The following is a 26007-nucleotide window of genomic DNA, read 5'->3' on the forward strand; positions in this document are numbered from 1 at the left end:
GTGCTGTACTGGGCTATGTGTTGGGCTGCTAAGGTCAGCAGTTCGAAACCACCATCTGCTCTGGGAGCGAGCTGGAATGAGTTACTGTAAAGAGGACTGTGTCAGAAGCCCACATGGACAGTCGGCCTTGTAGGGTTGCTGTGAGTCGTGACCATCTCAATGGCAGTGAGAGCATTTCTGCCAGTGATTGTGAAGTCACCCATTTGATTAGATGGTTGGCAATACCAAAAAAGAAGACTGTTTACATATATTTAATTAAAATATGTAGATTGAAGACCAAGAGTATGAAGGAATGCAGTATTACGTATTCTTTTTTCAAATGACTTAAACATCAGCTCATCTTTTAAAATTGGCCTCACTAATATAATCAGCAAATACGACTCAGTAGTGGTCAATCTTTATCTTACCTCATTGCTTCTATGTAAAAGCTATAGTAATTTATTACATGTGAGACAGCAGAAAAGTTCTGTGTATACTGAAAATCTCTGTTTGTCTGTTAGTTATTATTGACCAATGGTTGTGGTGCTTGTTTGCTTATAATAAAAAGGAATCCTGAGATAATGAGAGAGTTCTGTAAAAGTATTTGTGCAAATCTATATGGACATCATCTCCTCCAGTCCTCCTACCAGTAAATACCTTATCTGAGTTTTCCATATAAGGTGTCTGAGGGATGATCTTAACAATTTCTAATTACTGAGTAGGCAGACTAGAATTTGGTTCAGGTCTGCTGAACTTCATGGAGCTCATTCTGAGCTATGTTGTTAGGCACTTGCATACAGTCTGAATTCCTCCCTTAAAATTCTCACCATGTAATGCTGGAAAGGAAGAAATCCTCACAACCACTAGAAAGTTAGCATTTGTTATCATTACGATTTGGCTCTGGATACATTGCTCAGAGCTCTGCACATTCTCCCTGAGAATCCTATAGAACATAAAAAATATATAAAAAACCCAACTAGGCTTTTATTTTGTGAGGGAGGTAGAGCACATTTTCTGCCCCCTGTGACTTTTCTGGTTTGGGGAGAGTTTATTTGCTTGTTCTTCATCTGTTGTGTTTCAGTTGACCAGTAAGAAGTTGGGGCAATTGAGAGCTACCTGCTCTCTTTTAAATTGGAAAGCTGATATAAATTGAAGATCCAGGTTCAGGGCTTAAGATGGTCCAGCCACTATGTTAAGCTTTATACACATATTGATTAATATATTTCTGATACTAACCTAAAAGGCTATTACTTTTTTCTATTTTTTAATCGTTTTATTAGGGGCTCATACAACTCTTATCACAATCCATACATACATCAATTGTGTAAAGCACATCTGTACATTCATTGCCCTTATCATTCTCAAAATATTTGCTCTCCACTTCCCCCCTACCTCCCCGCTCCCTCTCCCTCATGAGCCCTTGATAATTTACAAATCATTATTTTGTCATATCTTGCCCAGTCTGAAGTCTCTCTTCACCCACTTTTCTGTTGTCCATCCCCTCAGGGAGAATGTCACATGTAGATCCTTGTAATCGGTTCCCTCTTTCCAACCCACTCTCCATCTACCCTCCCAGTATTGCCACTCACACCACAAGTCCCAAAGGTATCATCCGCCCTGGATTCCCCGTGTTTCCAGTTCTTATCTGTACTAGTGTAAATCCTCTGGTCTAGCCAGATTTGCAAGGTAGAATTCAGATCATGACAGGGTGGGTGGGAGGTGGGTGTGGGAGGAAGCATTTAGGAGCTAGAGGAAAGTTGTATTTTTCTTTATTGCTATATCGCACCCTGACTGGCTCATCTCCTCCCCGAGACTCTTCTGTAAGGGGATATCCAATGGCCTACAAATGGGCTTTGAGTCTCCACCCCACACTCCTCCCCTCAATGACAATGTTATGATTGACAATGTTATGTTCTGATGATGCCTTATACCTGATCCCTTCAACACCTCGTGATCACACAGGCTGGTGTGCTTATTCCATGTGGGATTTGTTGCTTCTGAGCTAGATGGCCGCTTGTTTACCTTCAAGCCTTTAAGACCCCAGACATTCTCTCTTTTGATAGCCGGGCGCCATCAGCTTTCTTTGCCACATTTGCTTATTCACCCGCTTTGTCTTCAGTGGTTGTGTTGGGAGGGTGAGCATCATAGAATGCCAATTTAATAAAAGAACGTATTCTTGCATTGAGGGAGTACTTGAGTAGAGGCCCAATGTCCTTCTGCTACCTTAATACTACACCTATAAATATAGGCATATAGATCTATTTCCACATCCTCATATATAAATATATTTGTATATGTACATGTCTTTATTTAGACCTCTATAGATGCCCTTTGCCTCCCAGCTATTTCCTCTATTTCCCATGACTTTCCTTCTGTCCCACTATCATGCTCCATCCCCACCTGGGTTTCAGCAATACCTCTTTGTTATATTACCCTTGATCAAGCTCTACCAGGCCTCCCACACCCACCTCACTACCAATTTTGATCACTTGTTGTTCCCTTGTCCCTGGGTTTGTTAACACCGCTTCCTTTCCCCCCACTTCTCCCTATCCCATGTCCCCCCAGAACTGTCGGTCCCATTGTTTTCTCCTCCAGATTGTTCATCCAACCTATCTTATTTACACAAACCTGCGGAGATAATAACATGCACAAAATCAAGACAGAGCAAAACCAAGCAACAATATACAACAAAACAACAACAGACCACTGACAAAGTTCAAAACAAAATACAACAATAAAAAAAAAAAAAGCTTGTAGTTAGTTCAAGGATCATTTATTGCCCTTTAGGTGTGTTTTCCAGTCCAGTCTGTTGGAGCACCACGCCCTGGCCCCAAAGTCCACCTTCAGCATTCCCTGGGGACCTTGCCACTTCATTCCCTTGCTGTTCTGCTTCACTCCCCAGTGCTTTGCCTCGGTGTGGCGGGATCAGGTCGGGCACAATTCCCACACTATGTCTCCGGTGCTGTCCCCACAGGGCCATGGGTCAGTGAGGGGCATCATGTCTCATAGTGAGGCTGGCCATGTGGTCCTCTCTGTGGACTGGCTGCTCTAATTGGGGTCATCGTCCTCAAGGCCTAGTGGGCCAGGATGTGCTCCACTCTCTCCTCCTCCCCCTTCATCTGCTCCCATGTGCTCTGATCAGATATGTTCCTCTCCTGGAGCTGCAGATTCAATGCAGTCCTTTGAAATAAATTCTTCTGGGGTGAGGGGCAGGCATCCACTTAGTATTGGGTACTGGGGCCAACTTCTCAGACCTCTCCACTGGTTCCATACCCCACACCTAATGTTGCATTCACACCTTGAGGCACTGGGTTGAAGTCTGGTCCCTCTTTCCCTATGGAGTTATAAAGAATAACCTCCCCTTGGGTGGGTTAGCGCCCTGTGTCCCGCTACCCATTTCTTCCTTATTTTCATCACTTTTTTCCTTTCCCCACCTCCTCCCCAGTTGTCTATCATATGCATCTCTGCATTTGATCTGGTCCCTTCCATGCTACACGGTCCTCACCCCAAGAATGTTTGTATATATTAACTTTTTCCTTATGCCCCTTTTGCATTTTTTTAAATGCTTACCTCAGAAAACTCATGTTGTACTAATAGCAAAAGAAAAGAAATTATAAAAATCAGGGCTGAGATTCAGGAGAAAACTATGGAAAAATTAATACCGCTAAAAGTTGGTTCTTTGAACAGAATTAATAGACCACTGGCAAACCTAACCAAAGAAAGGAGGGAACAAATTTCAATAGCAAGAATAAGGGATGAAAGAGGGGACATTCCAACAGACCCTAATGAAATCAAAAGGATAGTTACACAGTACTACGAAGGATTGTACTCCAATGATTTCAACAATTTGAAGACATGGACAAATTCTTGGAAAAACAATCCCTCCCTAGACTATCCTCAATGGACGTCAAGAATCTAAACAGGCCCATAGCAATAGAAGAAATAGAAAAGGTTATCAAGGGATTAAAACGAAAAAATCCCCTGGACCAGATGGCTTCACTGGAGAATTGTAAAAGTTAGCCTAAATAAAGCCATTTTATATTAAGAAATCATTCTGCACCAGTCCTAAAGTGCAACCTCAGGCCTTATAGCATTTTCACACACAAAAAACAAAAACCAAAAAACCAAATAGTCCCTTGTTCCTAAAACCAGCAAAAGACTATCCTGTACCAGGAAACCGTGCAACCGCAAAGTCTGCTTGCTCAGTTGCGCCGCTTAACTGCAAGTTCTGCTTCTGTACCAGCTTGCTTGCACAGCTCAGCAGTTTAAGGAAACCTTATAAAAACCCAAGTCTCTAAGCAGGAGGGACCGGAGAGCCATTTTTTTTTTTCAGGCTGCTGGTTCCTGTGCAGATTCTTCTCCTTCTTCGTTTTTCGCTAATAAACTTTTCTATTTCTTTCAATCTCACGTCTCAGTTTTTCTTGTCTGGCTCATGTACAACAAATTCCACCAAGCATTTAGGGAAGAACTAACACCAATCCTACACAAACTCTTTCAGAACATAGAAAAAAGACGGCAAACTCCCAAACTCCTTCTATGAAGCTAGTATAACTCTGCTACCAAAACCGGGCAAGGATCCCACAAGAATCGAGAATTACAGACCAACATCCCTAATGAACAAAAATCCTTAGCAAAATACTAGCCAACAGAATACAAAAGTATATAAAACAAATAATTCACCATGACCAAGTCGGAATCATACCAGGGATGCAGGGATGGTTCAACATACAAAAGACCATTAGTATTATTCATCACATTGACATGAAAAACTATAAAAACCACATGATAATATGGATAGATGCAGAAAAGCATTTGACAACATTCAACACCAATTCCTGTTTAAGAGACTTGAAAAGATAGGAATGGAAGGAAAGTTCCTCAAGACAATACAAGCTATATATGAAAAACCAACAGCCAAAGTGGTAGTCAATGGAGAAAAGACTAACACAATCCCACTGAAAAAGGGGACCAGACAAGGATGCCCCTTGTCTCCACTCCTATTTAATATCGTGCTGGAGGTTTTAGCTAACAGCATAAGGCAAAGACAAGACATCAAATGTATTCATCTGGGAAGAAGTGAAACTATCGTTATTTGCAGATGATATGATTTTATATATGGAAAATCCCAAAGTCCCACAAGGGGAGTACTGGAAGCAAAAGAGGACTTTGGCAGAGTGGCAGGATACAAGATCAACAAACAGAAGTCCATCGGACTGTTATACACATTAGATAAGACCACAGAAAATGAGATAAAAAACGGCGGTACCCTTCACAATAGCCAAACACAAATTGAAATATCTAGGGATGTACCTGACCAAAAGAACAAAAGATCTATATGGGGAAAACTATAGAACACTATTACAAGAAACCAAGAGCGACCTCAACAAATGGAAGAATATCCCATACTTGTGGATTGGAAGACACAATATAGTCAAGATGTCACTTCTGCCAAAGGCACTATGTAAGTTTAATACAATCCCAATACAATTACCCTCATCTTTCTTCAAAGAAATGGAAAAACTGATTACCAACTTCATATGGAGAGGGAAGAAGCCCAGAATTAGCAGAGAACTCCACAAGAAGGACACAGTCAGAGGGCTTCCTTTATCTGACTTTAGCACATACTATACAGCCACAGTTGTCAAAACCACATGGTATTGGTACAATGACAGATACTCAGACCAATGGAAAATAACTGAAAACCAAGAAATAAAATCATCGGCATACAGGCAACTTATCTTTGATAAGGGCCCCAAAAATATCAAATGGGAAGCAGATGCCCTCTTTAACAAGTCGTGCTGGAAAAAATGGATATTTACCTACAGAAAAATGAAGCAAGACCCTTACTCCATGCACAAGAATAAACTTAAGGTAGATCACAGACCTTGCAGTTAAACCCCAAACTATTAGGACCATAAAAGAGGGAACTGAGACCAACTTGAGAATTTTGGCAGAGGGAATACATAGGCTATCAGAACTAGGGAAGGACACACACACAGAGGAGGCACAACTTTACAAATAGGATATACTGAAGAAAAAACACCTGTGTACATCGAAAGAATTCACCAAGAGAGTAATAAGAGAGTCCACAGACTGGGAAAACATCTTTAGGAATGACACATCAGACAAAGGCGTTATTACTAAAATCTACAATAATCTGCTAGCTTTCAAAAAGAAAAACACTAATTGCCCACTGTGGAGGTGGGCAAAGGACTTGAACAGAAGTTTCACAAGGGCAGAAATGTGAATGGCCAACAAACATATGAGAAAATGTTCCCGATCTTTAGCCATAAGAGAAATGCAAATTAAAACAACAATGAGGTACCACCTGACACCCTCAAAGGTAGCCCAATTCAAAAAATCAGAAAGCAACAAGTGTTGGAGGGACTGTGGGGAGACAGGAACTCTCATCCACTGCTGGTGGGCCTGTAAGTATGTACAGCCACTATGGAAATCGATCTGGCAATATCTAAAACAGATGGAAATCGAGTTACCATATGACAGGCTAAACTCTACTCCCTCACTCTTAATAGTCTCAAATTAACCCCAGATTATGTAACTATAACACTTACTTTTTATGGAAAAGAAACCTTGTATAAACAAACACTATTAAAAATAAAATAAAATAGGAGGCCTCTTACTCCCTGATTTTAAAACTGATTATATAGCCATAGTAATAAAATATCTTGGTATTGATACAATAATTGATATATAGACTAACGAACCAGAAAAGAGTACCTAAAAATAAGGCCAAGCATATACAGCCACCTGATTTTTGATAAAGGACTGAAACCCGCTAAATGGAAATATATTAAACTGGCAAAATTGGATCTCTATTTGCAAAAGAATAAAACAGGACCCATTCTTCACACAAACACCTATACAAAAACAGGCTAAAGATGGAATAAAGGCCTTAACATAAATCCTAATACTATAAAGTTCATCAATGAAAAACATAGGAACAAATTTAAGGATGCTACAACACATAATGAAACACACACACACACACACACACACACACACACACACACACCATAGAAGACAAAATGGAAAACTTGGACCTCTTGAAAACATGATATTCATGTACATCAGAAGATTTCATCAAAAGAGTAAAAAAAAAAAACCAAAAGATTGGTGGTAGGGGGAGAATTGGCAATAATTCTTAGAGAAAGGGCTAATCTTCAAAGATCTATGGAAAACCTCAAGACATCAGTAAGAACTATTTGAATAATACAATTTAAAATGGGCTGAAGACATAGACAATTCACAATAAATGACATCTAGATGGCTAAAAGTCATGGGAAGAAACGCTTATTGAAACAATGATGATCTATCACCTCTCATTAGCACTGATAGCAAAATTTGTAAACTAAAGAAAACAACTGTGGTAGTTGTATAATCTGTTGTCCATTTGAGACTTAAGAGTGAAGGGGTGGAGTTTAGCCTGTTGTCTAGGTCTCAGCTTGATGACGTCATTAGGAGGTGATCAGGAGATAAATAGCTCTCTGGAGGCAGGACACATGCTCACTCCCTGAGAGACTCTCTACTGACAAGACACATGGAGCTATGCTGATGGCAGCCAGAGGAACCACATGCAGACCCAGACCAATGCTGAGATGTCTACACCACCGCTGGATCCATAAGACCTTCCACCACTGGCCTGTGATCTTCCTGCATTCACTATCATTACATGTGTTTCATGAGTCTGAAGAGGACTTTATAGATTGGTATTAAACATGTGGGCTAATATTGGACTTATGGACTTGATATGGACTGGACTGGGCTGTTTTCTCAATATCCAATTGTCCATGTATATAAAGCTCTTTCTTACTCACATATGAGTTCCTATGAATTTATTTCACTAGTCAACCCAGACTAACATAACCACTAATGCTGGAGAGGATGTGGAGAGATTGTAACCCTCATACACTGCTGAGGATATTTCAAAATTGTACAAGTACCATGCAAAGCATTATGGTTTTATTTCTGGGGTCTCTCTTGCTCCATTGGTCTCTCCCTGTGTGTATCCATCATTGGACCAATACCAAACTAGTTTGACTATGTGGCTAAGCAGTAGGTTGTGGAATCAAGTACTGGGAGTCCTCCTATTTTGCTTTTTGTTTTTGTTAGTTGTGATTTGTTTATCCCGTTTTCTTCCTTTCCATAACATAAAAATAGCATATGAACCAGCAGTGTCTCAGCATATACCCCCAAATAGATAAAGAACATAACACTAACAGATATAATCCACTCATGTTTATTGCAGTGCTACCCGCAATTGGGAAAAAAATGGGACAACTAAATGCCCTTCTGTAGGGAAATGGGTTAATAGGCTTTGATACATACAGTGGAGTTATTATGAATTCTTAAAGAACAATGATGAAACTTTTAAACAGGGGCAAATTTAGAAAGCATTATGCTCGGCAAACTTAGTCAATTCAATAAGAAAAATATTGTATGTGAGTCCAATTTTTTTTTAATTACAATAAAATGGTTTTCACAGCAAAAGAAACAGACTTTGACGGTTAGAGGGAGGCTGAGAGCAGCAGTAGAGGAAGGGAAAAGTGAGAGAGAGGAAGAAAAAAGCTAAAGACATACATGTCACGCACCCAGACACATGCATAAGAAGAAAAGTAACACAGAGCTACAAAGATAGCAACACCTATCTAATAACATAAATAGTATGGAAAAATAAAATCCATTAATTTTTTAGGGTAAAGTGCCTTTATCACTTGTTGCTCTTTTATGTTGTGTGTGTATATATATATATATATATATATATATATATATATATATATATATATATATATATATATAGCATTACAAAACAACTTTGCTACTCCAAGAATAATCCACCCATGTATCCCTCTGTGACCCTGTAAGTTCTATAGCTTGCCCAAGAACCTACCCTGAACACATGAGACATTGTCACAAGATGTTGAAATATATATAAAACTCAATGCCATTGAGTTGATTCCAACTCATCGCAACTCTATAGGACAGGGTAGAACTGTTGCTGTGGGTTTCTGAGATGAACTCTTTATAGGAATGGGAAGCAGCTGATGGTTTCAACTGCTGACCTGCGACTGGCAGCCCAAATAACAGACACTGTTCAACCAGGGCTGTTAGTGTGATGCTTACACATCGTGCTTCTGACAAAAAGGCCGACAGTCCAGAACCACCAACTGCTTCGCAGGAGAACGATGAAGCTTTCTACTCCCGCAGAGTTACAATCTTGTAGGATGCATTGGAAAGTGGGTTGTTGTTGATGCAGTTAGGTTAAAATTTAGCACCCTATCTTTTGATCTTTCTTATGATCCATTAAAATTTGTTCTAATTTTTAATATTTTCTGCTTTCTTTTTTTTGAAAGGAAAATAAATGTTTATTTTGTTAGTTCGATGGATGTTTCTTACCCTTCCGTGCTGTCTAGTAAAGGTGAATGGAGGGCAATTTGCAAAACTGCCATATGTTTCTTTTTTTAAAAACATTTTATTAGGGGCTCATACAACTCTTATCACAATCCATACATACATCGATTGTATAAAGCACATCTGTACATTCTTTTCCCTGATCATTTTTGAAGCATCTGCTTTATTTTAGTTTGAAGTTTTTATCTGCTTTACGTTGTTAGTTTTTATTTGTTTTTTTTAATGTTTTTCTGCATATGAAATCCAGGATAGATGTCTATAGAGACAGTAATTGGTTTCTTGGGAACATGGCAGAGGGAGTTGGGGGAAATAGGGAGCTAATAACGAGTACAAGAATGAAAAAAATGTTCTAAAACTGATTGTGGTGATGAGTGTACAACTCTTCTTGATGTGATGGAATGATTGAAGGGTACTATATGGTCTTGTAAGCCACTTCCTGACCAAGAATCATAACCTCAACCCTATGCATATTCATGACCATTCCTCAGAAACCTGTTACACATTCACAATCGCCTCAATTTACATCCTGGGGTACGGTGATAAAATTGCAAAGAGCCTTTCACTTTTATCCACTTTTGCTCTTGGTTTCTCACCTCTCTCAAGTAAGACCTGGGCTGGTAACGCACAAACCAGCAAAAATGGTATAAACTGAGAGTCTGTTGTGAGGTTCTGTCCAATGGGTTCTGCTTTCAATAGAAAAATACATTCCCCGTGCTGTTCTATCCTCATCATTTATTGTGTTGGCGCTCATTGTTGCAGCTATTTTGACAATCCATCTTCTTGATGGGCTGCCTCTTTTTTTGCTGACCCTCTATTTTATCAAGCATGATGTCACTTTCCAAGACTGGTCTTTCCTGATAACAAGTCCAAAGTAGGTGAGATGCAGTTTCCCCATCTTTGCTTCTACGGAGTACTCTGGTTGTACTTCTTCCAAGAAAGATCTGTTTCTTCTTCTGGCGATTCACTATACTTTTGATACATTTCACCCACACCATAATTTAAATGTATTAATTACTCTGAGGTCATCCTTTATATTGTTCATTGTTCAACTTTCATATGCATATGAGGTGATGGAAAAGACTATGACTTGGATCAGGCACTCTTTAGATCAGGGCTGAGGCATATTTTTTTCTGCCAAGGGCCACATGGATATTTATAACGTCATTCTCAGGTCATGCTGGTGAAAACATTTAATCAAGTTACCCCTAATGTTATGGCTGGAGCTGCTTCTCTTTGGTGAGGCCTGTGATGTTAGCTAGTATTGCTGATTTCACAAGCGTTATGTGGCCCAGAGGCTGGACCTTTTCCATTCCGATACATTACACCTTGTTAGAAATACAGACTCTTAAATGTTACCTCAAGCCTATTGTATGAGAATCCAAATTTTTAAAGAAACCTAGAGAAGTCATATACACACAGATATGCAGAAGCAAGAGGACTGATTTGACTTTTGGTCATTTTTACTTCTAGCTCTGGATCCTGCATATGGCTTGCCTCGGCCTAACATCTGGTTTTGGGCCTCCAGTTGTGGCCTATCATCTGACCTGGTTTTACCAGCTTCTGCAGCCTGTCAATGAGGAGGATCCTCCAAAAAGATGTCTGAACTTTGGACTTGAGATATAACAGTACCCACAACTATGTCAGCCATTTCCATAATGTTTGGTGAGATGTAGCAAACTGCAGAACCAGGGCTATGGGACAATATGCCCAGGGGGGAGTGGTAGGTGTATATACTTTCCTTAGAAAGCAATACATTTTCCCAAATAGACCACATCTATCAGGTTCGAGCACATTTATATCCAGCAGTCAGGGAGGTTGGGGCATCGGGTGTTTTAAAGGAAGCTTTGTAGCCCGAAGAAAATCATATTCTGTAACAAAGGAGAGTGAGTTGATAGCGCCAAGCACAAAGCATTGCCTGCAATAAGTAATATAAGATGCTCTATGTTTCTTATTATGTTCTTGGGATAAGACAAAAAACTCTGTGCTACGCAGTTGATTCTAGCTGATAACTCCGTATGGGGTTTCTTTTTTTTTTTTTTTTTCAGGAAGTTCAATTTTTATTTGGTGGATATGAGAGGTAGCACAGGTCTACCAAGGCTTTCATGAATGCAGGGCCTGCCACTTGTCCAAGGGGCCGTGGTTAGGGATGTATTTGACTCCACAACCATCCGGGATGAGGCGCTTCTCAGCCACCATATCCTCAAATTCATCAGCATTAAACTTGGTGAAGACCCACTTCTTAGAGATGTAGATCTTCTGGCGCCCAGGGAACTTGAACTTGGCCCTGCATAAGGCCTCAATCACATGCTCCTTGTTTTGAAGCTTGGTGCGGATGGACATGATAACCTGGCCAATGTGGACTCTAGCCACTGTGCCTTGAGGTTTCCCAAAAGCACCTCGCATCCGAGTTTGAAGCCTAGTTTAGGGAGAGCAGAAATTAGCCAGGCCAGAGGCACAGACAAGCAGCAAAAGGCTGTCTCCTAGGTCCCTTAGGGCAGCCTATACGTACCAATAGACTGCATACACTACCGAGGAGGCTTGCTGTTTGCAGCCATTGCACACTGGCCCCCACTAGGAGGAGGACGGTCAGCTTAATTGGCTGCAGAATGTATGGGGTTTCTTAGTAAGACTTTAACCCTTTACAGGAGCAGAACGTCTCATCTTTCCCTCCAAAAGTGGCTAGTGAGTGTGAAGTATTGACCTTGCAGTTTGTAGGCCACACATACCTGACAGCGCCACACAAATTAGAGCTCCTACTTTGAGAATAAAGCAAAACCAAACCCACTATCAAGTGGATTCTGACTCCTGGCGATCCCAATAGGTCAGGGTAGAGCTGCTGCCCCTGTCAGTTTCCCAGAGCATAACTCTTCACAGAAGGAGAAAGCTTCAGTTTTCCCCGAGTGACTGGAGATGTCAAACTGCTGACCTTGAGGTTAGCAGAACCCAGGTAACCACTCTAAGGCACCTGGAATTGTTAATCATAAGACAAATATTTTCACTTAAATAGATTATGATGCATTTCACTTCAAGGATTGCTAAACAAAAATTTATACATTCTGGCAACACACTGCCTAGAATGATTGAACTGATGTGTCCTTTCATCATTGATATATGAACGTGTGTGTGCCTCGCCTATGGAAGAAACACTTTGCATAGTTTCTGACCTGTAGGTAAAAAGCCCAAAATTCAAACCTCAGGGTTTCTGCCTTCCTGACTGTTTTTCTCATCGCACCGTATGGGCCAGTTATGAGCGATCCAAATGACTAATCTCTATGAAGGCACAGTGTGGGTGCTAATGACCTCTATAAATACAAGAAGAGCCCCCCAAATAGATTTCAGACTAGGAGGGGAAATTTCTGGAACCTCCCAGGACCAGTGGGGGAGATAGTCATAAAGATCAGCGGACAGACCTGGAATTATGTATGCTTTGGGGGGTTGTTTATTTTTTGCTAGTTTCTTTTCTCTCTTTCTCTTCTTACTCAAACTGTTAATTTCTTTTTATTGTGTCTCCATTATTGTTGTTTTGCTTAACTATGTAAGATAGGCATGAGAAGTAAGCCCAAGGAGAAAGTAATAGAACCAACAGTTCCAGATGGACTTGAGGAGAGGAGGCAGGGGAGGGGATCAGTGAGCAAACAACCCCGTAGACAGGGGAACAACTAGGGAATTAAAATCAGTAAGGAGGAGGCTATAGAGATGCTGGTTGTACTGGAGCAACAACAATGTAGCTGAGAGGATTTACTAAGAGGCAGAAGAAGGACAAGTGTGATGGTGGGGTAGGAGGAAGGTAAAAGGAAATGGAGGAAAGATCTAGGAAGCAAAGCTATGGATAGAGGTATAAACATAGGTGCATACATATTTAAATATATTAATTCATATAAATAGTGGTGTCGATCTATCTACATATACTTATTTATCAGTAAATTGAGAAAGTGGATGGATTTGGGGCCTCTGTTCGAGACTTTCCTCAACACAAAAACACTTTGTTCTAACAACCTGACATTCCATGATGCTCACACTCCCAACACAATCCCTGAAGACAAAATGGGAGCATAAGCAAATGTGGCGAAGAAAGCTAACGGTGCCTTATTATCAAAAGATATAGAATCTGGGGTCTTAAAGTCTTGAAGCTAAACAAGTGGTCCTCTAGCAGAGAAGCAACAAGCCTACATGGAAGAAACAAACCAGTCTATGTGATCATAAGGTATCAATGGGGTTAGGTAACAGGTATCAGCAGACCTAAACAAACAAACAAACAAAAAATATATATATAGTTGAGAATGAGGGCAGTAGGGCAGAGACCCAAAACCCATCTGTAGACTATGGAACATTCCCTCACAGAAGATCACAAGGAAGGAATGAGTCAACCAGGGTGCGATATAGTATGAAAGAAACACACAGTATTCCTCTGGTTCCTTGAGGCTTCCTTATCCCCCACTATCATGACCCCACTCCTTCCTTTCACTTCGGGTTAGACCAGAGCATGTACACAGGTACAGATAAGAGCTCATGACACCTGGAATCCAGGTCAGATAAACCCCGCAGGAACAAGAATCAAAGTAGAACACCAAGAGGGCAGGGGGAAAGTGTGGGGAGGAGCAGAGAAAGGGGACACAGATACCATAACACCACGCCCAGGGGATGAACAACAGAAATTTGGGTGGAGGAGCCATTTGTTGGTGTAAGATATGAAAAATAATAATGTATAATTTATCAAGGGGTCATGATGGTGGGAGGCGGGAATGAGGGAAAAAGAGGAGCTGATACCAAGGTTTAAATAGAAAATAAATGTTTAGAAGATGATGATGGCAGCATATGTCCAAGTATGCTTGATACAATTGATGCATGGATTGTTTTAAGAGTTGTAAGAGCATCCAATAAAATGATCTTATAAATTAATACAAGAAGTTGTTCAGTATATTTTAAAACATCCACCAATTTGTAGATCAAATATTGTTTTAATCTCCACTTCTTTGATGGTGAGGCTGAATAGTTTTGCAGAATTTTATGTTTTGATTTTGAGTGACTTTTCTAACCAAGGATAGCCAATTTTCTTTATAGTTATTATATGCAAGGAAAATAATACTTTTTAGCTGCACAGGCAAAATAACATCTGTTAACACATGAGCACTTCATGGCTTCCTTCTAAAGTAAATAATATGGAAATACCAGTGAATCTCACAGCTTCCTTATTTGTCCTTTTAGGAAAAAATTCCACCCTCCCTATACATTCCCTGGCCCACCCTCCAAGAAAAAGATGATTTCTCTAAAGGAGAGTGGTAGTGTTGAAATATTTTTCTGCAAATAATTGAATAAACTAAGAAAAAAACCATCCTTGTATTGTGAATAGGTTTATGAATAGCATTTTCATAAATCATTCTTCTTTATGGGGCCATGAGTGCCCATCTCCCTGACTGGGAGGGGTTTGGCTCTGTCTCCCACAGAACTCTCCTTTTATTGCTCTATCTGCCGCAGTTCTTTCGCCTGGTCAGCTGGGTTCCTTAATGGATTGAAAAGTCACACACAGTCACTCACAGGCAATGCACACAATTCGAGGATTCACGAGGAAAGTTCACAGGTTACAAGCGAGGTGAGAAATGCTCAGGTGTTCCATCAGGACACTTTCTTCTCTGCTGTCCCCACAGCCAGGTTTCTCTCTGCCCTCTAGCCTCTTGGTTTGTCCCCTACCCTCATTAGGTAATGTTACAAAGTTCTTTTAGAGCTGACAAGAAATGTCCAAAGGTCATCTTTTTTTACTATCATCTTCAATTCAAGGGAACCCAGCTCTGTAATCTTCAACTCAAGGGAACCCTGCTCCGGCTGGGTAGACCAGCAAATCCAGCTCACCTCATTAAGGGCCTAGAGGAATTCCCCTTAATAAGGTGGCCTCCTGCCCCAGTGCTTCACTTGCACTGTGGGCTGGGGAGTTCACCGCTTTGTTTCATGTGCTGGCTCGTAGTTCTAGCACCAAAGCTGTCTCCTAGATGCAGGCGGTTTGGTGCACAGGGATCTTTGGGGGTACAAAGGACACACTCCACTTGTACCTCTTCTTTTACTGGTAGTGAAATGCCCCCACCATCCCATGTCCAAGACGACTTATTTTTTACCCAGCAGGGTGTCAATCACAATGAACGCTGTTAGCAATCACTTTGAGGTGAATCATATCATTTGCTCAGCATCTCCCCCACCCCACCCCCACCTTCCTACTGAGACCACTTAGAAAAACAAAGGATCTTTGGTGGAAGTGACAAAGTCTATGGCTAGAAATGCCATATTAGATTCACTACATTGCAGGCTTGAAGTATGCTCATCATAAGTCTAGAAACAGGGGAAACATTGTGCGTTTTTAAAGGGGGAAAATGGTCAACCTTCATAAAAGAAGTCCCAAACTTTGAGGCTGATGACTGAATAGAAGCTTTATAACTAGATTAAGAAGTAGGAGATCACCACTTCTTAAAATGGAAGTTAATTCAATGCTAAGCTAGTGACTTTTTTCCTTGACAAGCCAAAGACAGCAGAGATGAATGATGTAATAATAAGAGCTCCAGTCTTTGAGGACAAGTCGATCTAAGCAAAGCTAATAGATGGAGACTAAATGTTGGCGACAGGGCAGGGAAGGTAGATTCAATAAAGAATCATCCTTCCTTTCCTGGGCACCAACGGTAACCAGAGAGCCCTCAGCAGTGTAGGGAGCCTACAGAGATAAAATCTCACCCATCAAAGATCCCAGAAAATGCAACTTACTGTCCAACCCCCAAAATAATACCACAGAAACAGTATTTTCAACAGTCTCACATACAGGGAAAGCTGGACAATGAATAAGGAAGACGGGAGAATGGAAGCATTTGAATTATGGCCTTCGTGACAAGTTTTGAAGATAGCATGACCACCAGAAGAACAACCCAATCTGTGGTGGAAGTACAGCCAGAATATTCCTTGGAACCAAAGACTGGCAGGACTTTATATCACTATTTTGGACATGTCCCTGGAGAAGGATTTTGTGCTTGGTAAAGTAGAGGGTCAGCAAAAGGAGGAAGACCCGAACTGAAATAGGAAATAGATTGACACCGTGGCTGCAGAAATGCGCTCAAACATAGAAACTGTTGTAACGATGTTTACACACTGGACAGTGATGTGGTCCATTGCACACATGGTCACTGTGAGTCAGAACCAAATTGACAGTACCTAACAACAAGAATCCCCATTAGGTTTAACGGTAGACCCAACATAGACTTATTCTAATTAGAATTTCGCCAGCAAACTGAAGAAAGAATGGGAATAGGAAAACTTGTAAAATTGTAATCTCAAGATAGCCATAGCTATCCATAGATGGAAATTTAGCAATCTGTGCTTTGTCTAACTGCTTTATGAGTTGTTCCTGGTTTTTATTTCCATTTTATTTCCCCCGACTTTATTTATCATCAAGCCTGCACACGCATATGAAGCAATGAAAAATGCCATGACTTTGGCCAGGCACACCTTAGCCTTTAAAATGACATGCTTGCTCTTTTAACACCTGAAGAGGTCTTTTTGCAGTAAATTTGTCCTGTGCAATCTGTCCTATGATTCTATGATGGCTACTTTCATGTCTGCTGATTGTGATCCACACCAAATGAAATTCTGGAAAATGTCACTCTTTTCTCCATTTATCCTGATGTGCTTGTTGACCCAGTTTGGAGAATTTTCGGTTTTTTTAAATGTGAGGTTGAATCCATTTTAAAGGCTCATGTCTTCGACCTTCATCAGTAAGTTCGCAAGTCCTTTATTTTCAGCAACTAAGGTTGTATATCTACATATCACAACTTGTTCATATGTCTTCTTCCAGTCTCGATGCTGTTTCCTTTGTGAACTCCAGCTTCTAGGATGATTTGCTTAGCATATAAAATGCATGATTTTAGTGTAAGTATAGAACCTCAATGGACAATTTCTTGATTTTCAACCATGCAATGTCCTCCTAGTCTGTTTAAATGACTACCTCTTTGTCTATGTACAGGTTCCACGAGTACAATTGAGTTTTCTGGAATTCCCATTCTTCACAATGTTGTCTATAGATTTTTTTATACCCAGACAGTTATATGCTTTTTCATAGTGAATAAAACATAGGTATCATCTTTATAATATAACATCTTTCTAGGATTCTCTACTTTCAGCCAAGCTCTGTCTGATGTCAGCAATGATATCCCTTATTCCACATCTTCTTGGACTCCATCTTCAATTTCTGGCAGTCCCCTGCTGATGCACTGCTAAAAGATTGTTTTTGAATTATCTTCAACAAAAGTTTACTTACATGTGATATTCATAATATTGTTCAAATTTTCTGAATTCTGTTGATCATCTTGCTTTGAAATGCATACAAGTGTTTGTTAATGTTATATGTCAACATGGCTAGATCAAGATTCTCAAGAATTTGACAGGTATTATGTATTAATCTTCTATTATCTGATCTGATGTGAGCTGCCAATCTGTTAAAGAGGAAGATTTCATAAGAGTTGGGGCTAAATCATATATGTACTGATATTCTAACAAAACTCTCTCTTAATCCTATATCGGACTAAACATCTTCTGGTGTCTAGTTTTAGGATGTGAGTCAGCAAACTAACACCAGATATCCAGATTTTGGCATTCGCTAACTTCAGCAGCTCATGAACAAGGAGCCTGGGCAATTGACCCACTGATTTTTGGTATATCAGCCCTTACAACCACATGAGTCAGAATAAGCCTCTAATGTGATTCCAGAATAAGCCTCCAGTTTTACATCTGGCTTTGGTTTGCTATCTTCCACACCTGTGTCAACTATTTCCTTAAAATAATTTTATCTATATGAAGGATCTACAAAAGTTAAAAGATAAATCCCATTAACTTTAAATTCCATTTTCATGAATTTGTGAAGCCCTCAGATAAATAGAGATAGATCGATAGTTGTAAACATGCACAGATATAAATATAGATAGGTGTGTGTATATACATATCTGGTTTTGCTCTCAGGATCAATGTACCAAATCTGACACATAACCTTAACAACAATGTGTAGTCATTTGGAACCGAGAGTAATTTTAGAGGAGCAAAACCATTCGGATGGATTTCCTGATTGGTTGTCCAGTCTGGCTAGTTTTATAGTGCTCATAAGTCTGTCTCCAGGGTGAAGAGCTCACTGGTAATCTGTGGTGTGAAGGGACAAACCCGCAATAGAATATGCAAAATATCACCACCACTGGATCAAGTATTTGTGAGAGAGAAAACTCTAGATGATTACATAGTTGATACTTTCTTGTCATTTTGTCTGAATGAGAAGCATAATGGTACTACTTCCACTAGACAATGTGACAAAAAGGGGCAAAGCTTCAGAATCAGCCTCAAGTGCTACATATAAAACCTGAAAATTGCCATTTGTGGTCTTTAAACATTATTTCTTGAAGCAATAGAGCTGATATTGCACTTAGATTATGGTGGTAGGGAAGAATATTGAAGGTACCACAGACTTCCAAAAGAACAAGCAAATATGACTTAAAGAGGAAAAGTCAATATGCTCCTTAGAGGCAATGGTGGTGAGAATTCATCTCACATGCTTTTTACATGTTGTAAGGAGAGACCATTTCCTGGAGAAGGACATTATTCAGGGCAGTGACAAAGAGGAAAGTGGCTGCATTCATGGCACCAAACAAAAACAATTGTGAGGCTAGGATATGACTGGGCAGTATTTCATTCTGTTGCACATAGCATCACTATGAGCCTGCACTGACTGTAGGGCATCTAACAACAACAGCAACAACAACAGTTGGTCCTTAACTCACTCTGTAGTGATTCTCCCAATTCCAGAACACGCAATTGGAATAAACATATCCAGCAACTGTCAGAACCCTCATATCAGATAACTGACATGTAGAGCAAAGGCTGATATGGTAGAAAAAGTGAAATGGAAGACATTCTAACTTTCCCTACCCGTAAAAATAATAAGCCAAAAGCAAGACTATATTCTGGGAATACTTGCAGAATTGGTGATGCAACCAAATCTTGAAGAAGAAAGGGTGGATAATTCCCACAACTTCCCCCATTCAAGTCACCAATCTGACCTGTGCAAAAAACCAGATGGATCTTGGAAAATATCAGTGAATTATCATAACATAATTCAGTAATGACTGCAATTTCAGCTGCTGTTCCAGATGAGGTTTCATTGCTTGTACACATTAATACACCTCCTGGTACCTGGTCTAAAAGTATTGATTTGGCAAATGTCTTTTCCTCAACTTGGGCTTTGAAGGATTGCAAGAAACAGTTTGCCTTCAGCTGGCAAGGCCAGAAATAAGCCTTCAACGTCTTATCTCAAAGGTGTAACTCAAGTCATTTTCAACTCATAGGTATCCTACACTGACTCTTTAGGACAGCGCAGGACTGTTCAATAGGACTGTTTTGGAGGCTGTAAATATTTAAAGAAGAATACTACTTCATCTTTCTCCAGTCAAGTACATAGTTGAACTGGCATTCTTTCGGTTATCAGTCCAATGCTTAACCTTCTTTATCACCAAGGGTCATTATATAAGTTGTTTTCAAGTGCCATCAAGTTGGCTCCAACCCATAGTGACCTTATGCATAACAGAAGGAAACATTGCCATCTTCACAATTGTTCCTAGGTGTGTGCCCACGAATGCAGCCACCGTGTCAATCCATCTCCTTGAGCACCTTCTGCTTTCTCTCTACCCTTCCACTTTAACAAATATGATGTCCTTCTCCAGGGATTGGTCTCTCCTAACAATATATCCAAAGTAAGTAAGACCAAGTCTTGCCATCCTTGCCTCTAAGGAGCACTCTGTTCTTAGAGCACAATGTCCTACTGTCATTGGTAGAATCCTTCCATTTCTTCATCAGTAGCTTTTGTGGTTGATGCGTGTGTTAGGCCAGGTTGAATTGAGGAACAAATCCAGTGACACTCATATATGTGGGGAAAAAGAGATTTATATCAAGGAGTAGCTATATATTAGGAAAACATCCCAGCCCAATCCAACTCATGTCCATAAATCTAATACTAGTCCATACGTCCTCCTCAGACTCACACAGTCACAAGCAATAATGCAGAATGCTGAAATATTACAGGTTGGTGGGTACAGAGCCATTTGGATCCAACTTCAGTGGAAGCATCCAGTCTCAGAGTGGCTATCCAGCAGGAAGGTGAAGGCAGAGAGAGAAGGGGAGGTTGCCTGGGCCCTCCATATGAGAAGGCCAAGCCCACAAGGGGGAACCTGATTGACAGGTTGACTACCACTCCTACACTTTTGTCTTCAAGTTGACATGAAGTTATACAACTACCACAGTGCATAAATTTCCAATAATAGCTGTATGGATTTGATTTCCTTGAAGGAAGATAGATATACTCTGATCACAGACAGCATTGTACTTCAGGATGAAATTACCAAGATTCTTTCTAAAAGTGAATGCTACCTCATTCCTCTTGATTGTGTTATTCCTGGCATAATATATCATATGGTTTTCTGATCCAAAATGGCCAATACACTCCAATTTCAACTCACTAATCCCTAGGATATCGAACTTCATGTGTTCTATTTCATTTCTGATCACTTTCAATTTTCCTAAATTCACACATTGCATGTTCTGATCAGTAGAAGGTTTGGGCAGCATTTTCTCTTTACCTTGAGTCACACCCCATCAGCAAATGAAGATCCCAAAGGTTTCCCTTCCACAGGCTTCACTCCTCTCACATCACCATGGTTGGCTCCTCTCCAAGAAAGGAACTTCTCTTCAGTCACATTTCTAGTACCCTTGGACCTGAGCTACCCCGCCTCCAGCAGTATCTCCAACCATGTTCTGCTTCCTTTGTTCAGGCTTTCGGTATTTGACAATGCCCCTGTGTTATACAGTGTGGACTAGAGAAACAAATTCAGAGATGTTTATATGTGTGTAAGAGAGAACGTTATATCAATAAGTAATTATGAATCAATAAAACATCTCAGCCCAGTAAATCAAGTCCCTAAGTCCGATATTGGCCATTATGTCTAATACTAGTCTAGTCAGACTCTTCAGACACACAACACATGAAATGAGGCCAAATGCAGGAAGATCACAGGCTGGTGGGGGAAAGTCTTGTGGAAACAGTGGTGATGGAAGCATCTCAATGGCTCTGGCTGCCATCAGTGTGGCTCCATGTAGGTGAAGCAGAGAGAGAGTGTGTCCTGCCCCAGCGAGGAAGAGCAAATTAACAGAATTCTCACAAGAAGGCCATGCCCACAAGCAGACATCAATCAAGCTAGCCTCCATCCTTATCACCTATTTATCAGGTTGACATGAAATTATGTACTACCACAGCTTCAAAGCTGTTCAGAAGAATTTCATTGGCTTCTTCCTGTGAAATGGGGAACCAAGTTGTTCTTAGTCAGTTGCTAGTCTGGAAGCTCAACTGAAACCTGCTCAATTTGGGTGGAGCTGCTGGCATTTGAAACATCAGTGACAACGCTTCCAGCATCACAACAGCACACAAGTCACCAGAGTACAACACACTGACAGGGAAGTGGTGGCTTATATATGTGCACCACAGCAATATCATTGGTTCAGTTCTAGAGTACGGCAATAAAACAAAGAGAGTGGCGATTCAAGGAGGGTGGAGGGAAGGTGGGGTAGAAAAGGGGAACCAATTACAGGGATCTACATATAACCTCCTCTCTGGGGGATGGACAACAGAAAAGTGTGGGAAAGGAGACGTTGGACAGTGTAAGATATGACAAAATAATTTATGAATTATCAAGAGTTCATGAGAGAGGGGGAATGGGGAGGGAGGGGAAAATGAGCTGATACCAAGGGCTCAAGTAGAAAGAAAATGTTTTGAGAATGATGAGGGCAACAAATGTACAAATGTGCTTGACACACACACAATGCATGGATGGATGGATGGAGGGATTGTGATAAGCGTTTTATGAGCCCCCAATAAAATGATTTTTAAAAAAGGTTCATATAATTGCTTTTATATATAAAAATTATGTTAAGTCCCAGTGATACAATGGCTTATGATTGGGCTGCTAATAACTGCAAGATCAGCAGTGTGGATTCAGTAGCTGCCCTGGTGAGAAAGATTAGGCTTTGTGATCTTGTAAGATTTATAGACTCAAAAACCCTATACAGGGTACTTAGAGTCAGAATGTACTCACTGGGAATGGGTTTGGTAGCATTTCCTAAGTGTGTAATAGCATTATAAAAAGATTGAAATATTGTAAGAATTATCAAAATATGACACAGAGACACAGTGAGCACACACTATTGGAAAAATCGTGCTGATCAATTTGCTTGACAAAAGAGCACCACAGCCTGCAACTTACAAAAGACACTATCTGTGAAGTGCAATAAGATAAAGCACAATAAAACTAGTTCTTCCTGTGTGTTTGTGTATATGTGTGTGTGTGTGTGTGTGTGTGTTGGATGTGTGTGTTGAAGCAGCCCCGATGTCATAGTGAACTATGCATTGACTGCTAACTACAAGGTCAGCTGTTCAAAACCACCAACTTCTCCTCTGGAGAAGATTGAGGAAAAATATGAGGATTTCTACTAAATGTTTACAGTCTCAGAAATATGTGGGGTTTTTCTGCTTGTCCTTTAGGGCTGCTGTGAGTTGGAATTGACTTCAAGGCAATGAAAGATATATGGACTTCAAAAAGCTCATATAAAGATTTCACTATCTTCTCATTTCATTTTCCCACAAGCTATTTGAAGCCTTAATACATATAACATATCTTTATCATATTCTCTCTTTTATTCCAGTCCTTATTATAAAAAGCTTTAAATAGCAGAAGAACCTGAATTAGTGCCGGAAGATAAGTCCTCTGGTTGCAAAGCACTGGAAAGAGCTCCCTCCTCCAAAGTAGAAGGAAACTGAATGACATGGATGGAATCAAGCTTTTGGAACATTCATTTGCTGTGTGGGCACAACCCCAAACGAAAAGAAATAGCTGCAAATATCCATGAATAATTGGAACATGAAATATATGCAGTATGAATCTAGAAAAATTGGAAATGTTCAGTAATGAAATGGAATCTGTAAAATCAATATCCTAGGCATTCCCACCTCAACACTGAGTTGATTCAGACTCGTGGTGACAGTGGATAGGGTTTCTGAGCCTATAAATGTTTGGAATTGATAGCCTCATCTTCCTCCCTTGGAGTTACTGGTGGGCTTGAAGTGATGACCTTGCAGTTAGCAGTCCAATCCCTACCTGACAGTGCCAACAGGCTCCTTATCCTAGGCAGTAGGGGAAATGGACAGGCAATGGCCATTTTGAATGTGGGAAGCAATGGTTTATTTTATTGTAAATGAAAAATTCTAAAGGAATAGCCAAATTAATAAGCAAAAAGAGTATTCTAAGACCTATCTTGAAGTATGATCCTGTCTGTGGGAGGATAATATCTATACACCTATAAATAGGACTAGTTAAAATAATAATTATTCAGATTTACACGCCAACCACTAAAGCCAGAGATGAAGTTATGGTATTTAGGAATTAACCAGCTTCTGCAGTCTGAAAAAATTGAGATGTATTGATAATTTTTGGTGATTGAAGTGCAAAGTTGGAAACAAAATAGAAGAATCAGTAATTGGAAAATTAGACTTTACTGATGATAGAAATGATGCTGGAGAATACATGGGAGGATTTTGTAAGATAAGACATTTTTCATTGCAAATAACTTTTATCAACAAAATATACATTTGGACCACATTAAATGGAATACACAAGAATCAAACTGATTCCATCTGTGAGAAGAGATGAGGGAGAAACTCAATATCAACAGCCCAAACCAGGCTAGTTCTCAGCTGAGGAACAGACTGCCAATCATTCATATACAAGTTTAGGTTGAAACTGAATAAACCAAAAACAAGTTTATGAAAGTCAAAATCCAACTTTGAGTATCAGTCCAGAAAAACTTAGATACTTCTCAAAATCTATTTGTTGTATTGAGCAATAACGACCAAAGGGCAGGTGACCTGTGGGTGACATCAAGAACAATGAATTGAAGAAAGCAAAATGTCATTAAAACAACAGGAATGAAGAAAATTATAAAAAAGACTAATGTGTATGTCAGAAGACATTCAACTTGCTCTTGAATGTAGAGTAGCTTCAACAAAGGAAGAAATGATGGAAGAATAAGAAAACATTATAATTAAATTGTGCATAAACCAGGAGTCATGAAGTCAAAAAAGAACATGTTTAGCATATCTCAAACAGAAATAATTGAAAAAACCCTGAAAATTCAAGTTGAGACATTTAAGGATTCTCTGAGTAAAATGACACCTAACAAAAACAGCATGAGCAAAATGTAGAATGTTGTAGGGAGCAGGAAGAGATGATGGAAGGAATGCACAGTCACAGTACCAGAAGAATTGGTCCACATTCAACCATTTGAAGAGACAGCATGTATGTGAGGGGGTAACCCTCCCCAAATAGAAAAAAGCTCCCTCCACAAGTGGAGCTTTCCTAGTACACATTTTCCGCACTAGGCGAGCATCTAACAACTCATTTTGAGTTAGTGCACCCAGTGGCATCGCCTGGGAAATTTCTCTCTAGTCATAGTGAATTTAAAAAATAGTCATTTTATTGGGGGTTCTTATAGCTCTTACAACATTCCATACTTCAACTGTATCAAGCATATGAGTGCATATGTTGCCATCATCATTTCCTAAACATTTACTTTCTATTTGAGCCCTTGGTATCAGCTCCTTCCCCCCCCCTCTCCCACCCCCCTCGTGACCCCTTGATAAATTATGAATCATTATTTTTATATCTTACATTAACTACTGTCTGCCTTCACTCACTCTGTCTCCCTTCACCAAGTTTCTGTTGTTCCTCCCCCTCAAGAGTGGGGTGTGTGTGTTATTCCTCAATAATTGCTATCAGTGCCCCTTCCTCCTCTCCTGCCCATACTTTCCCCCTACCCTCCCGGTATCACTATTTCCACTTTTGTTCCTAATGGTTTATCTGACCTGAATTCTGTGTACTGTGAGCTCTTAACTGTATCAGTGATACATGCTCTAGTTTAGCCCAAAGTGAAAGGCAGGACTGAGGGGTAAAGAAGCCTTAAGGAACCAGAGGAATATTGTGTTTTATCGGTACTATACTGTGCTCTGGTTGACTCATCCATCCTGTGAGGGGATGTCCTGTTGTCTACAGATGGGTTTGGGGTCTCTGCTCCCACCACCCTCATTCTCAACAGTATGTTTTTTGTTTTGGGTCTTCTGATGACTCTAGCCTGATCCCATCATCAACTCCTCATGATCACACAGGCGTCTTCCATGTGTACTTATTCCATATGGGCTTGTTGCTTCTCTGCTAGATGACTGCTAGTTTAACTCCCAGCCTTTAAGAGCCCATACACTATATCTTTTGATAGCCTGGCACCATTAGCTTTCTTCACCACATTTGCTTATGTCAGGAGACTGAGCATCATAGAATGCCAGGTTCTAAGAACAAAGTGTTCTTGCATTGAGGGAGGGCTTGAGCAGAGGCCACTTCCTCCATGTATTGCCATATAAATATATGTTCAAAGGCCAATACCTCTATTTTATGAATGAATTTACATATGTACACACCTATGATTATACTTCTGTCC

At 40.2% G+C, this 26007-nt stretch overlaps 1 non-coding gene across 1 annotated transcript; it reads right to left on the reverse strand.

The window, feature by feature from the left end:
• Positions 1-11879: 11879 nt before the first annotated feature.
• On the reverse strand, positions 11880-12013 carry LOC142442082 (small nucleolar RNA SNORA70). The gene has a single exon (XR_012783336.1). It is a non-coding gene; the product is annotated as a small nucleolar RNA SNORA70 (small nucleolar RNA).
• Positions 12014-26007: the final 13994 nt, after the last annotated feature.

The sequence above is a fragment of the Tenrec ecaudatus genome, chromosome 2 (assembly GCF_050624435.1).
Source record: "Tenrec ecaudatus isolate mTenEca1 chromosome 2, mTenEca1.hap1, whole genome shotgun sequence".
Lineage (NCBI taxonomy): Eukaryota > Metazoa > Chordata > Mammalia > Afrosoricida > Tenrecidae > Tenrec > Tenrec ecaudatus.